The 14,701-nt window shown below is 40.5% G+C and overlaps 2 long non-coding RNA genes across 2 annotated transcripts; both read right to left on the bottom strand.

Annotated features, from left to right (window-relative positions):
* On the bottom strand, nucleotides 7,980–10,281 carry LOC109232044. Its single transcript, XR_002068879.1, has 2 exons — nucleotides 9,772–10,281; nucleotides 7,980–8,250 (listed from the first exon to the last, which is right to left on the bottom strand). It is a non-coding gene; the product is annotated as an uncharacterized LOC109232044 (long non-coding RNA).
* LOC109232045 lies at nucleotides 14,153–14,480 on the bottom strand. The gene is made up of 3 exons (XR_002068880.1): nucleotides 14,457–14,480; nucleotides 14,301–14,364; nucleotides 14,153–14,165 (listed from the first exon to the last, which is right to left on the bottom strand). It is a non-coding gene; the product is annotated as an uncharacterized LOC109232045 (long non-coding RNA).

Raw genomic sequence — 14,701 nt, 5'->3', positions numbered from 1 at the left:
GGTTTCGGCATCGGAAATAGAAGTTGGAAGTTCTAAAGTTCATAAAGCTTGGATTGGGGGTTGATTCATGATTTTTGCGTTGTTTGATGTGATTTGAGGCCTCGAGCAAGTCCATAATATATTTTGGGACTGGTTGGTGTGATTGGTCGGGGTCCCGGGGGCCTCGGGTGTGTTTCGGGTTGTGATCACGCTCTTATTTGATGTTCCAACGCCGTATCTTTGGGCATAAAGGGGTACCATATTAAGTAAATGAGCTCCAAATTAAGTTTTTATTGAACCATTAGATCCGTATCGTAATTTCGGAGCCATAGCAAAAAGAATCGTTGAATTTGGACATCGTATGAGGGAGTTATGCTCATTTCCGTGTCGGGAGAATCTGGTTGCTGTCAAAAACGCATAAGCGGAAATTGACCGCGGATGCGGGACCGCAAAAGCGGAAATAGAACCGCAAAAGAGGTCCCAGATATGCGAAAAATGTCCGCATTAGCGGAAAGGTCCGCATAAGCGGAAAATGGGCCTGGGCAGAGACTTTAAGTCCCGAAAATGGCCATTTCTCCACCATTTTAAGTCAATTTTGAGAGCTTTTGGACGGGGATTTAAGGGAGTTTCAACCAAGATCGCTTGGAGGTAAGTGTTATGAGTTAAATATATGATTTTATTGAAGAATCATCCTTGAAATTCATGAAAACATAGCCAAATGATAAGAAATTAGGGCTTGAGATTGAAATTATAAAATGGTGATTTGAGGGGTCAAATGAACTCCGATTTTTTGTGAATTTGGTATGTATAGACTCGTGGCGAGATAAGGATCGTATTGATGTAAAAATTTCTGGATTTCGAGACGTGGGCCCGGGGCTCGGGTTTTGCAAATTTCGTGATTTTCGATATTTTTCGAGTCTTTTCGATTGGGTATTGTCTCTTTAGTATAATGCAACACATTCGTTGTCATTTTGGGCAGATTCGTCACGCGAGGAAGCAAATTCGGAAGGCAAGGGCATCGCGGAGTAGTCTTTTGGCCGTCGTGAGGTGAGTAATGATTTTAAATGATGTCATGAGGGTTTGAAACCCCGGATTGCACAACATACTGCTATGTTGAGATGAGACACGCGTTGTATGACGAGCGCGGGGTCGGTTACGGTTGGGGATTGTGACTTGGTCCATCCCGGTTGGTATTTTACCGCGTATTTGATAAAGATTTGTTGTTTTTCACCATGATTTGGGCTTATTGCCATACTTGGGCTTCGTGCCAATTATTTGAAATCCTTTGTAAATTTCCATCACTATTTTCCTCACTAATTGAAATATTATTTGAACTCAGTCCAATTGAATTATACTATTTCATGAACTCAGCTACATTTATATTCAATTTGAGATTTAATGATATTTATAATGTTGTTGAGCTGAGTACCAAGGTTTTACTGATGCCCAAGGGGCTTATGATTATTTTCTGGACTGATTGAGGCCGAGGGCCATATGTGAGGCTATGTTGAGTGATGTGAGGAGGCTTTCAGGCCTCGAGTGTGATGTGTGGCCTTATGATATAGCGCTTGGGCTGTAGGAGCCCCTCCGGAGTCTGTACACACCCCCAGTGAGCGCAAGGTACCCAGGTTAGTTGGGAGTGGGCCCGAGAGGCCGTTGTTTGTGTTTGGTGAGTTGGGAGTGAGCCCGAAGGGCTGAAGTTGTGTGCTGGTGAGTTGGGAGTGAGCCCGTGGGGCTGATACTGTAATGAGAGTTTGATATTGAGCCCGAGGGGCAAGTTTTTGATTATTCCTTACTTGTTGAAATTGTTGTTTTCACTGTTTTAAAAAGAGAATTTATCTGATACCTTATGGCTTTGTTGTATAATTGATTTTACTGCTTGAGATAACGTTATATTGTGCCTTTATGAGATTTCATGCTTTCAGTCGTTATTTATTTTTATTACTCACTGGGTCGGAGTACTCACATTACTCCCTGCACCATGTGTGCAGATATAGGCAGAGCTGAGTTCGCTCCTGAGCGCCGATTCTTTCCAGACCAGGCGGTGACTAGGAGTAACGAAGTAGCTGTTGACGTCCGCAGCCCCGTTTTCTCCCTTATCTTTTGTTATTTATGATAATTCCAGACTTTGTAAAATATTAGTAAACTCTGTAGTAGCTCATGACTTGTGACACCCCGATTTTGGGCTGAGTCGGGATGGTTCTTATTGTTCTATCACGTTTACTTCGCACTTGTGATTATATTATCTGTGAATTAGACTTATCCCTGCTAAGTAATTATAAAGAAATGTATTGTTTTGTTGTTGGCTGGCCTTGTCCCCACGAGAGGCGCCATCACGACCAAGTTGGGATTTTAGGTCGTGACAAGTTGGTATCAGAGCCTAGGTTACTTGGTCTCGCGAGTCATGAGCCGGTTTAGTAGAGTCTCGCGGATCGGTACGGAGACGTCTGTACTTATCCTCGGGAGGCTGCAGAACCTTTAGGAAAACTTCACATTCTTGAAATCTTATCGTGCGTTCTTGATTCAGCTTGAAAAGCAACTCTTGAAATTCCTCCCACGCGTTCGTATGCGCGAACGAGCGCTCAGTATCAGATGTGCCTTGATGGCTTGTGATTCCCTGATTGAGGGGCGAGACGTGATCTCTATGAGTTGATGTTGGGCCAGTCTGAAGGACTTGAGACCGGATCTTTTCCTACGGCTTGAGCACCGAGGTGCTGATTGTGTGAGCAAGTGTTTTGAACTTATATGTTCGGTATTGTCCCTATTAGTGGGAACGAATGCAGGATAACTACGGGATGAGTATGTTAGTACTGCGAGATGTATCTATATGACTTAGACGTGACGATGGAGACCTGCTGGATGATAGGTGAACCATTAAGTGTTTGATTTCCATTGTGATAAGATGTGTAGTCCCAAGTTATGGGTGCGTGAAGAATCTTTTTATGTCTCCTATTTGGAGTGAAATAAATTTCATTTTACGGTATGAGTTTAGACTCAGGAAGATTAAGTGATTGTGTAATGTGTATGGTAGTGGAAGGTATACCAAAATATTAACTAAAGGTAAAGGTAGTGGGTAATTGGCTTATGAGGGGAAATCTATTTGTCATACTAGTTAGATAAGTCTGGGAGCTAAGATCGCTTATGTAAATGTATTATGACGAAATCGTTGACTCGAGGAGACAACCTTGAAGGTCGAAAATATAAGGAAAGAAAATGTTCTTACTTGGTTCAATAGCCCAATAATGGAGGGTTGAAAGGTATTTTCTATGTGTTATGATTCAAATAGGTGCAACGCATGTCCATGTATCAATTTTGATAGTATAATACATGTAGTATTGAGATTTATGTAATTGATATGCATTGTGATGCTTTGCCAAGTTGTGGATGTGTTGTTAGGATGGTTTTGGTGATTCTCTAGCAGGTGGATAGGCCCGATTACAAAGGAAACTCTGCTGAAATTTTTGAAAAATTCGGAACTTAGTAAAAAAAATTTCGCCTAAAGAGTGGGCTTAACTGTTGTGTGAGTGAATGCAAAAATTGCAGAAGAGTTAAAATTTCCAATGATTCGTGTTTCCACAAGCTTATGAAGGAGTGTGTTTAATCTCACCATGGCATTACGACAACAATAGAGTATATGTGTTGTGATCTATGGCTTCGAGCCAATTTGGGGAGTTGCTATTAAATAGGTCGATTGCACGATTATATGCTATATTGGTTCGAGTTTGATGCATGCTGGTGAATCAGTTCTGGTTATGGAAATTGGGTCGAGCATGGCATGAGTGAAGGAAATTTTTTTGACAAGATGTCATGAGCTCGGATGAGCAGGAGATGAGTTTCGATGTTTACGGTAAGTTGGTATTGTCTTCAGCGTCACCTAAGATCGGTGTTTTGTAAAAAGGATTTTGCGTCCTGGTTAAGATTCTTGATCGCTCTTCAGCGTTAGTGCGACCGGTGATTTGGAGGTACGCTCCAGATATTTTTGTGGTAGGTTGTGGGAGTGTGTCCCATGGGAAGGTTATATAAATGTGGCATGTGATCACTGGATTGATTAAAGATGTAAACCAAGTATGAAGTTTGTGATGGTGTCGTTAAATTAAAGATTCATGCCTGGAGGGCACTTGGCATATTGGGTTGTGAACTGGGGAGGATTACTCCAATTGTGATGGTTGTTCTTGTGTTTTATGAAGAAAATGGAAGTTATTATGGACCTTTGAAAGGTTATCAAACTAGTTCAGTGTGATCAGAATCATCTTGAAGTCGGTGAATGGATTTTATGTGAATAATGGCTCTACAGGCCAGATGTGTTCATTTTAGTAATTCGGTCCTCATGGAGGAGTAGTTAGGTTGATGTTTCTTGTCAGATATTTCTCTTAGTGATGCATTGCGTTGTGTGAGCTGTGAGACGACTTGAGAAATTGCTATGTGTTGAGAATCCGCGTAGGAATGACATTATATGAGCATCTTGGTTCTTGAAATTCAGATTGTACATCGCACCTCAGTTGTGCTTGAGTTTTGTAGCTTATAACGCTATATGTCCCTCAGAGATATTATTATGCACTTAGCATGCTTATGACCGATACTCGGTATTTTGTTGTAATGAGCAAATTTTGGCTCGATATGCATCTCCTTATGTGAGATCTATGTGTGGATCGGGTGGCACGCCGCCACGGGTATGTTATCTAGATCGGGTTGTACGCCGTAACAGTTTGATGTTGAGTATAGTTTTCTATATGCTATTTTGTATGCCTTGCTTCCTCTTTTCTAAGGAAAGTCCGTATTAGTGCGAGGGATTGGTAATTCCTTCTAGAGATCATTTTCTTTTTGTATCGCGTTCGAATTGGTAGCCTATTGGCATATTAGGGCATCATATGCGGCTTTTGATTATGTCTGGGGTGGCTTATTGCTTGAGCAGTTCGTAATGGGTGAGACGAGATCATTGAATTCGAGATCCGTGCGATCTCAGTATATGAGGTAAATTAAGGAGCTAAGACCATTGTTTGGTTCAGAATGAGGTGATAGTTCTTGCCGGAGGTATAGACCCAATAAATTGTTGATTCGGCGGTGTTATGAGTTTATACAGATCTTATCCGTCGTGTCGATATTGTAAGAATTTGAACAAGACCTATGTATGTCAGCAGAGCATGGGATGTGTAATGATTTTTCTTCTAGATGGGATCAATGTAAGTTCTTGACTAGTTGAGTACGTAAATGTTCATGGTTCGGAAGGGAGGTGAAGTCCTCATGTTACCTTAGGATGATATGGTATATGCGATATGTTGTGAAGGATTGAGAATTGCGTGTGTAAGGTTATGGTTCAGTTCTGAATGGAAATTCATAACATTCTTAGGCAGTACGGGCAGCTTTGGGTGATTAGAGAAATGAGCTTCAGATGATTAGGTTGAATGATCTTCAGATGATTAAGGAAATTTTACTTCTAATCATAGTGATTTGTAGAGGTTACATGTTTCAGAAAAAGGCCAATGTGATTAAGTTGATGGCACTTCAATAGTATTGGGGTCAGGTATGATGATGCGTGTGCTATATGGAGTTGGAGACTGGGAGTTCTCATGTACAGGCTATATTGTGGTTGTGGATCGTGTGCGTCGGTATTGTTTAACGACTATCAGGATTTGGAGGCTCGAGTGGATCTTTACTTGCTGGTATGTTAGATTTTGTATGTGATGTCAGAATTTAGACTGGTTGTCTTAGCGTTAGGCAATTCTGAACTATTGTGCCATGGGCTATGCCGGAAATGCCACGGGTTGAATGGCGAGGTGAGTTGGATTATGTTCTATCAGGTTTGCGTGGTATGTGTTATTTGTTTCACCGTGGGTGTAATGATTTGCTCTGGCTCCAGCCATCAATTGAGCATGGTTGTTGATTTCAAGCATAGTGACTTGGGGTGTTTCATGTGGAGTATTATTTGGATAAGATCGCGCGTTGCAGCAAAGCGGTGTGGAAACATGACCTTGCAGGTCAAATTTGTGTGTCCTATTTCTATGATGTGAGATAGGTCTCAGCCTTGTGTTGTGGAAGTACTAGTGAATTTGAAGTACAACTCTCTCAGCTGAGTCAATTTCATGATTTGAGTATGTTCGAACCATATCTTATTGGTGCGCGTATTATGCAAGTTGTGGCTTAGGCCTGTATTGAGGTGTCATATCACCAGAGTGGTGTGTTGGATTCGAGGGGATCGTTGGGGGCAGTGATGAATACGAACATATTTGATTTCGGCTTGTTATAAGGATAATATCGAGGTTCGCCTCGGAAAATCTGTTGTGGTATTAGTCAAAAAGGAAGTGGCTTCATAAGTGGTTGATCTGAGAAATGGTTATGGTTTTCTGCGTGTCTCATTTATCGTTGGCAGTATATGAAAGTGTTGGAATAAGACTTTAGCTAATAAGGGATTTTTTACCGGTATTCGGGTGTTGTGGGCAACTCCTGTGAATATAAGTTATCGTTACGAGTGTTTGGTTATGTAGTATATCATATGATTGCACCTGAGGTTGCAGGTATGGGTTATTACAGCTGGTTCAGGCTTGTTCGGAGTATAGATGTGAGGTTCTGATCCTGTGTATGATTTCGGAAAGTGTAGTGTGGTTCTATGTGTCACACCTCCTTTTTTCGCCCCGCGAAGGGTGAAGGAGTTTTTTCCAATTAAAGGACAATCGAACGGGATTTGTTTATTTATTTCAGAGTCGCCACTTGGGAGATTTAGGGCGTCCCAAGTCACCGGTTTAATCCCGAATCGAGGAAAAGAATGACTCTATATTACAGTCCGCGAACCAGAAATCCGGATAAGGAATTCTATTAACCCGGGAGAAGGTGTTAGGCATTCCCGAGTTCCGTGGTTCTAGCACGGTCGCTCAACTGTTATATTCGGCTTATTTTATCTGACTTTAACAATTATGCACTTTTATGCAAGTTATAACTCTTTTACCGCTTTTGTTATTGTTATTATTATTTTTTTAGCAAAGAATTGCAACGTTGTGAAAATGTATCTCGAACCACGTCACAATCAATGTACCCGTGGTTATCGACACATTTCGACTCCGTCGAGATTTGGATTTGGGTCACATAAACGCGCACCCGAATTTAAGAAAGTAATTTATTAAAGACGCGCCCTAAGCGACTAGCGTATCGTTATTTTGGGTAAGGCCGTAAAATTTTGCTAAACGGCCCGTCCCGAAGTCTAAGTAACTTTACAATCACATATAGAGGGCCCCGCAGCTTGTGTATTTTTGTTTGGCGAGGCTCGTCTCATTTGTTATATTTTTTAAAAAAAGAATTGCAACGTCATGGGAATGCATCTCGAACCACGTCACAATCAATGTACCCGTGATTTGTCGACGCATTTCGACTTCGTTGAGATTTGGATTTGGGTCACATAAATGCGCACCCGAGTTTTAAGAAGGTAAAGTTATTTAAAGCGCGTACCTAAAGAGACTAACGTATTATTATTTTTGGGAAAAGGCCGTGAAGTTCACTAAGCGGCCGATCCCGAAGTCTATCCAATTATTATGTCCATTTATTGAGGGCCCCGCAACTTGCGATTTATTTGGCGAGGCACGCCTCATTTTATTTTAAAGGATCATCCTATAGTGACTATGTTTTCCTATTAAGCTTGTCTCTAAAAGAAATGAAAGAAGAAAAAGATCCTAATTAAATTACATGCTTTAAACTTGTTATAGTCGGGTTCCCAACGCGGTTTGCTAAATCAGAAAATAAACGCAGTAAGGGCAGTCCGTTTGCCAATTATGGGCCCAGCTCCAGCGCATATAGTATTAAATGGGACCTGGGCCATCTCGTCCCAATAATGGGCCTAGTTAAATTACTCTACACTTTATTCACAGTATTGCAAAGCTAAAATGTATAACATGCTTCCTAATCAAACAATATTACTACAAGTTTCAAACGGGCAACTTATTGAATGAGGTAACTTAAATTGTTTGGCATTTAAAACAATCTAAACGGCCTAACATGCTTTTGAAGTATGCTACTCACCAAACAAACTGAAATAACAGAATATGTTACTACACCATCAATCTTTTTTTTAAACTAAGCATACATGGGAAGTTTGCTAACTAAATTACTAAAATAAAAAAAAAAACTGTCCAGTTATACAGTTCTATGGCAGATTTTACATGAACAATAGTGTCAGAACAACCTAAGTAACAATCAGTAACAAAGCTAAATCCAATTAAAACTTCAAACTCTTCATTCGTATTTTTGCTTCATGTTATCAGCTTACAATGTGTACCAGTTGTGTACCTGATATTAGAAGCAAAAGAAGAAGAGGAGTGATCAGCAGGGTGGCAGTAGCAATACACAGCAACAACAACAACAAATGACCATCAATAGACAGCAAAACCCAATAACCAACAGTAGCAGAAACCCAGGAACCAGATTCAAAAACCAAGCAGACACCCAGGACACTCGATGAAACAGTGTAGATAACCAACTAGCAATCCAGGAAAAACCAATTTGAAACCCAGCAGTACCAAAACAATCACTGGCAGAATGCACGTTGAATCAGAAGCCAAAGAACAAATGGAACAGTTCTGATTCTGTTCTTTAACACTGAAACAGGATCACTCTCAAACTACCTGAACTTTTTGTGTAAGAATTCAGCCTATATTACTCACTGATTACCTAGCTTCTTGGGGTAAAAAGCCAGAACACTCTATATCTCCGGAGTTTTTATGTTAAAATTCCAGCCTAGACTCTCTGAAAATAAACTGACCTTCTAAGGTTGAAAGACCAGCCTGCTCTTAGTCAAAAATGGCTCTACTTATAGCCTAAGACAGACCTCTAAGGTCTGTCTTGAAACCCACAGGACTAATCCTGCCCATTCCCCTTTGATTCCCATGCCTAAGTGTCTTGTTCTTGTTTTAATTCATGTTCCCCACTCTTGGTTCACTAGTGTTTCAATCAAGGGTCATGGGTTGATTAAAGTATTACTATTAACTCCCCATGCTCTTTTGTTTGGTTCCCCATTCCCTATTAAACTAAGGTATCTAATTAACCACTTGACAGCCCCCTTAAGTTGTTCTAATTACTGCCCTGTTAATTCCAAAATTACCCCTTAATTTCCCTGTATATTACTGTATTACCCTAAGATTTACAAGTCTGATGTTAGAACCTATATAAGCTTAAACCTATCAAGCTGGTTTCTAGTTAAAAACCTAAGTTACTACAGCTATAGCAAATTCACAACCTAAGTTCAAACTCAAAAATCAGATCATAACAGGGGTGTTAATCAAATGGCATGAATTGGTCATATTGGGAACCAATCCTGACCAATTCAAAACCAACTGATCAATCAGGTATTTGCTAATACAAGCTAAGATTGAAGCAATACTGATCAAGGCATATCAATACAAGTTTTAACACAGACAAGAGAAACATGCTGGTAATCATACTGGAACGAACAAAATCATACTTCTCTAGTTTTTTAAGCAAATTAATTGATGACACTTATTTAATCGACTATACAAGCTATAACAGATAACAAACAAACAATGAACACACAAGCTAACAGGTTGATTCATGGCTTTGGGACAAAACAGGGGACTTATGAAACTATCTATTCGACGACATTATTCGAATCGAATATATAATTTATGAACAGATACAATTAACAACAAACATAGAAAATCGACCAAATAAAAAGGTCACTTGAAGATGGACAGAATAAATTGAAAGACAAATCGAAAAATCAAATAAGCTAAACTAAACACGTAACCAGACATTAATAGAACACCAACAGAACAAAAGGAAAGGAAAAATTACCTCCGAAACTTAAAATTAGACGGACCCAGGCTCAAGCTCAGACTTCGACCAGTTTGAGGTCGAACGGACCTTAGTCGAAGTGTTCTCAACTGAGAACACTCCGATTAAGGTCGATTAGACCCCAAATCTCTATTTAATTGGACAAACTTCAACATTTGGTTTTCTAGGGTTCTTGAGGGTTCGATTTGAGGTTCGAACAGTTCTGGTCAGATTCGAACCAAACCAAGAGTGGTTTGGTAACGAGGGAGGTCAGGGGAGTGTCTGGTGTGAGTTTGAAGTGGATTGGGATAGGTTTCCGTTTGGCTTGAATCTTCAAATGAAGATTCGAGAAGATGGGGGAAGATTTGAGCCAAACGAGTGGTGGAATCGTGTTTAGGGTGGTTGAGTGGCTTAGGGGTGTTAAGATGGTGGCCAGCGGCGTTGTTGCCGCCGGGTTTTGGGCGAGGGGACCTTTCGGTGAGGGGTGTTTGGTTCCGTCTCTGAGTTAGAGATGATGAACAAGGGGATTGGTTTAGTGGGGGGGCTGGGTAGGTATTAGGCTTATATAGTGGAGGGGGGATTGATCTTGGCCGTTCGATCAAGCGAGATCGACGGCCTGGATCTCTCACTTAAGAGAAACGACGTCGTTTGGTTAAGTCGTGAGTATGGGTTGACCCGGGTCGAAATGGACCGGGTTGTGAGGGGAGCCTGGGACCGTTGGATCAATGGAGATGAACGGCTCCGATTAAACATACATGAAACGACGTCGTTTCAACTTAACAGGGGCTGAACTGGACCGTTGATTTGAAACAAATCAACGGCCCAGATACGAAATGCGCAAACGACGTCGTTTGAGACGTCTGAGAGATCAGGCCTTGGACTGGGTTATTTAAGCATTGGGCCTGATTTCATTTCTAATTTTTTGGGCTCAATCCGAGTTTTCTTAATTTTTCAACTCTTTTCTTTTTCTTCTTTTAATTAACAAATTTAACAAAATTCTAAAATAAATTGTAAGACCAAAATTAAACTACAAAACATTAATTAACCCTTAACAACAATTAACACACAAGTTAAAACATTTAATTAAAAATAAAATCACACAATGGCACATTTAAATGACAAAAATAGAATAAATGCATATTTTTGTGATTTTCCCTTTTAAAAATCAAGTTATGGTTTAATTAATTCCTAAATGCACAATTAAATCCTAAATATGCATGCAACGTGTATTTTTGTATTTTTTTCCATTGATTAAACAAGATAAACATTCATAGACAAAAATAATTATCCAAAATGTTCACGCAAAAATTCTCAAAATTGTACCCAAGGCAATTTGCTTTATTTTTTCGATTTCTTTTGGAGTAATTTTCGTGAAGCAAAAGTCACGTGCTCACACTATGGTTTATGGACTAGATGGATTGCGAAATTTCAGCTATGTTGTGTTATCGGACCTATATGAGATAGGGTGACGTGGGATCACCCTCGGGTATATGCTTAGTAAGGTTATTCAGCTATTGGTTGGCTTCTAGGATAACCCTGGGTACGCTCGAGGACGAGCGTTCGTTTAAGTTGGGGAGAATGTGACGACCCGACCCGTCGTCTCGGGAGTAACTACTCTGTTCTTCCCATTTTCTGCTTCCTTATATTTCATTATCAGTATTGGGTGCGTTAGAATTTAATTGGAGTGATTTTATTAAGAAATGAGACACTTAGTCTCTTTTAAGAAGGCTTAAGTTGGAAAAGTCAACCGCATGTTGACTTGTGAGTTAGAGGGCTCGGAAGTGAATTCCGATGATTCGGTTAGCTCCGGGTGATGATTTAAGGCTTAGGAGCGCAATCGGAAGAAATTTTGGAGGTCCGGTGAAGAAGTTAGCCTATTTTGGCGAAGTTAGTATTTTGGCGATTTCCGGTTGATAGGTGAAATTTTGATCTGGGAGTCAGAATGGAATTCCGAGAGTTTCAATAGCTTCGTTAGGTGATTTTGGACTTGTGTGCAAAATTTGAAGTCAATCGGACGTGATTTGATAGGTTTCGGCATCGGAAATAGAAGTTGGAAGTTCTAAAGTTCATAAAGCTTGGATTGGGGGTTGATTCATGATTTTTATGTGATTTGAGGCCTCGAGCAAGTCCATAATGTATTTTGGGACTGGTTGGTGTGATTGGTCGGGGTCCCGGGGGCCTCGGGTGTGTTTCGGGTTGTGATCACGCTCTTATTTGATGTTCTAACGCCGTATCTTTGGGCATAAAGGGGTACCATATTAAGTAAATGAGCTCCAAATTATGTTTTTATTGAACCATTAGATCCGTATCGTAATTTCGGAGCCATAGCAAAAAGAATCGTTGAATTTGGACATCGTATGAGGGAGTTATGCTCATTTCCATGTCGGGAGAATCTGGTTGCTGTCAAAAACGCAGAGCGAACATTGACCCGGATGCGGGACCGCAAAAGCGGAAATAGAACCGCAAAAGCGGTCCCAGATATGCGAAAAATGTCCGCATAAGCGGAAAGGTCCGCATAAGCGGAAAATGGGCCTGGGCAGAGACTTTAAGTCCCGAAAATGGCTATTTCTCCACCATTTTAAGTCAATTTTGAGAGCTTTTGGACGGGGATTTAAGGGAGTTTCAACCAAGATCACTTGGAGGTAAGTGTTATGAGTTAAATACATGATTTTATTGAAGAATCATCCTTGAAATTCATGAAAACATAGCCAAATTGTAAGAAATTAGGGCTTGAGATTGAAATTATAAAATGGTGATTTGAGGGGTCAAATGAACTCCGATTTTTTGTGAATTTGGTATGTATAGACTCGTGGCGAGATAAGGATCGTATTGATGTAAAAATTTCTGGATTTCGAGACGTGGGCCCGGGGCTCGGGTTTTGCAAATTTCATGGTTTTCGATATTTTTCGAGTCTTTTCGATTGGGTATTGTCTCTTTAGTATAATGCAACACATTCGTTGTCATTTTGGGCAGATTCGTCATGCGAGGAAGCAAATTCGAAAGGCAAGGGCATCGCGGAGTAGTCTTTTGGCCGTCGTGAGGTGAGTAATGATTTTAAATGATGTCATGAGGGTTTGAAACCCCGGATTGCACAACATACTGCTATGTTGAGATGAGACACGCGTTGTATGACGAGCGCGGGGTCGGTTACGGTTGGGGATTGTGACTTGATCCATCCCGGTTGGTATTTTACCGCGTATTTGATAAAGACTTGTTGTTTTTCACTATGATTTGGGCTTATTGCCATACTTGGGCTTCGTGCCAATTATTTGAAATCCTTTGTAAATTTCCATCACTATTTTCCTCACTAATTGAAATATTATTTGAACTCAGTCCAATTGAATTATACTATTTCATGAACTCAGCTACATTTATATTCAATTTGAGATTTAATGATATTTATAATGTTGTTGAGCTGAGTACCAAGGTTTTACTGATGCCCAAGGGGCTTATGATTATTTTCTGGACTGATTGAGGCCGAGGGCCATATGTGAGGCTATGTTGAGTGATGTGAGGAGGCTTTCAGGCCTCGAGTGTGATGTGTGAAGGCTTTAAAGCCTTATGATATAGCGCTTGGGCTGTAGGAGCCCCTCCGAAGTCTGTACATACCCCCAGTGAGCGCAGGGTACCTAGGTGAGTTGGGAGTGGTCCCGAGAGGCCGTTGTTTGTGTTTGGTGAGTCGGGAGTGAGCCCGAGGGGCTGAAGTTGTGTGCTGGTAAGTTCGGAGTGAGCCCGTGGGGCTGATACTGTAATGAGAGTTTGATATTGAGCCCGAGGGGCAAGCTTTTGATTATTCCTTACTTGTTGAAATTGTTGTTTTCACTGTTTTAAAAAGAGAATTTATCTGATACCTTATGGCTTTGTTGTATAATTGATTTTACTGCTTGAGATAATGTTATATTGTGCCTTTATGAGATTTCATGCTTTCAGTCATTATTTATTTTTATTACTCACTGGGTCGGAGTACTCACATTACTCCCTGCACCATGTGTGCAGATACAGGCAGAGCTGAGTTCGCTCCTGAGCGCTGATTCTTTCCAGACCAGGCGGTGACTAGGAGTAACGAAGTAGCTGTTGACGTCCGCAACTCCGTTTTCTCTCTTATCTTTTGTTATTTATGATAATTCCAGACTTTGTAAAATATTAGTAAACTCTGTAGTAGCTCATGACTTGTGACACCCCGATTTCGGGCTGAGTCGGGATGGTTCTTATTGTTCTATCACGTTTACTTCGCACTTGTGATTATATTATCTGTGAATTAGACTTATCCCTGCTAAGTAATTATAAAGAAATGTATTGTTTTGTTGTTGGCTGGCCTTGTCCCCACGAAAGGCGCCATCACGATCGGGTTGAGATTTTGGGTCGTGACAATCCAGGGTAGAGAGGAGAAGAAAATCCCACATTTTCAAGAAGTACTACTCATTGTTTTAGCATTAGCACATTGGACATGCACAAAGAATTATAGAAGTCAGTAACAATGCGAAAACAGTTATGAAAGGACAATTACAATAAATTGCAATATCTGAATCAAATTTTGTAGACACACTTACAGGTTTGTATTTTAGCACTGCATATCCTTCCTGTTGCACTAAAATGAATTTCCATCAACTTTCCCTACAGCCATCAGGGGCAACTGTCAGAACAAGTGCAACAAATGGGGAAATAAAGGAAGGTAAACGAGAAAAGAATCAGGCATAGAGACTGACAAATCGACTAGAGTTGTTGTTCTTAGAAGTTTTGGCATTCCCAAAGGCCTCCAGTATGTAGCTTGTTTGCAGCACCTCGCTCTCTATTCCACTACGGCCTCCACCAATCATAGCCAAGTATTCCATTGCAATCTTTGCTGTTTCCGTCTTCCCAGATCCACTTTCCCCACTGTATGATATAAAGAGAAACTAGTTCCTCCCAATCACTAAAATCACCATGATTTGATAATTACTATCTAAGAGAT

Source organism: Nicotiana attenuata, chromosome 9, assembly GCF_001879085.1.
Source record: "Nicotiana attenuata strain UT chromosome 9, NIATTr2, whole genome shotgun sequence".
Classification (NCBI taxonomy): Eukaryota; Viridiplantae; Streptophyta; class Magnoliopsida; order Solanales; family Solanaceae; genus Nicotiana; species Nicotiana attenuata.
The sequence above is the reverse complement of the archived record's forward strand: the minus strand, read 5'-3'. Positions and strand labels throughout refer to the sequence as shown.